Raw genomic sequence first — 1,435 nt, forward strand, 5'->3', positions numbered from 1 at the left:
CAGAATAACAGCAAGTTATTCTCTCAGCACTGAGAGGTATTTATTTTAATAAATTAATTCCATAGATTTAATCTATTCTGATTTGTCTCATTTGTTCCTCTGGTGTAATCATTGCCTTTCTTTTTTCTTTTTCATATTTATTTGTTTAAATCCTTTTTGTCCAATATTTCTAAGCAATATACAGATAATTATTTAAATATTTTTAAAACAGCACAATTATAAACCGGAAATTCACCAGTTTCTCACTGTTTTTTTTTTTTTTGTCTTTTCTACTTTCATGTTCAGGCTTTTGATACATTTTTACTTTCACTTCTGCGGACGAGGTGGATCTAAAGCACCACGTCCCAAGCTCTTCAGTTCATTTGCTCCCACCTTTCAGCAAAGACAAGAGGTAAGACACAACATTCTCAAAGAAGAGTTTTGTTGCATTATTCCCAGCAAGTCTTGAATATTCTTAATGATTTTAGATTTTGTTGTTCATGTGACTGTTGTTACTTAACTTTGGTTTTAAGGTTTAGATAAAAGATTTGATCTAGAGTATATGAAACTTCACAAGAAAAATTAAAGATGTCTTTATGTTTTGCTAGTTGTGCACATTGAAGTAAGCCATGAACAATTACTTTAAAAATCTCTGCTGGTAATGTAGTGGTGTTTCTCCAGTTTTGATCAACTTCTTCTTTAACATAAAAAAAAACCCACAAAGAAGCAGGTGCATACATTTTTTTTCTAAATACCAAACATGGCTTTGAGTAACAATATACAGCATGTCACAAAAGTGAGTACACCCCTCACATCTCAGCAAACATTTAGTTATATCTTTTCACAGGACAACACTGCATAAATGACTCTTTGACACAATGAACAGTAGTCAGTCTAAAGTTAGTATAGGAGTGTAAACTTATTGTCTCCTCAAAAATAAATAAAAACATAGCAACTAATAGCTAAACCCCAGCATTGTAGTTAAAATTGTGTCAAACAGAATTCAGCTGTCTTTGCCGTTCGCCATTTTGTCTGATGTGAAAAGGGTCTATTAATGATTATAATCCACATAAATCTGTCCTAGTGATTTGTCTGTATGCTGTATTCTATAGTGAAATTATTTTAGTCTCTGTTGTACTTTCTCGTGAGCCCGGGGTAAGAACAGAGAAGCTCAGAGAGGTACGGCAGTGCACATTTGTTTAAAGATTTAAAAACAAATAAAAAAAAATCTTAAAATGAATTCTAAAATTGACAGGCAATCAGTGAAGGACGGCCAGGATGGGGAATATATTTTCCAGCTCTAGCACTCCAACTCCAACTCCAACTCCAACCAAAGCAGCAGAGTCCTCGACCAGCCGGCCAGGTGAGAGAGATGACTGGCAGAGATGTGAGGGAGTAACTTTCGATAAAATTCATTTTGACAGGTGACCTTTGATCTACACATTCCATTGTGATG

General features: G+C 34.4%; 1 long non-coding RNA gene across 1 annotated transcript in view; it reads left to right on the forward strand.

Moving 5' to 3' along the window:
- The first annotated feature begins 200 nt into the window (after positions 1–200).
- The window catches only part of LOC118600120, a 2,445-nt gene continuing 1,210 nt past the window's right edge, over positions 201–1,435 (forward strand). Inside the window, exons 1-2 of the long non-coding RNA XR_004949693.1 lie at positions 201–391; positions 1,235–1,342. This is a non-coding gene — a long non-coding RNA (uncharacterized LOC118600120). The remainder of the gene's footprint in view (positions 392–1,234; positions 1,343–1,435) is intronic.

This window comes from Oryzias melastigma, linkage group LG18, assembly GCF_002922805.2.
Source record: "Oryzias melastigma strain HK-1 linkage group LG18, ASM292280v2, whole genome shotgun sequence".
NCBI classification, from domain to species: domain Eukaryota; kingdom Metazoa; phylum Chordata; class Actinopteri; order Beloniformes; family Adrianichthyidae; genus Oryzias; species Oryzias melastigma.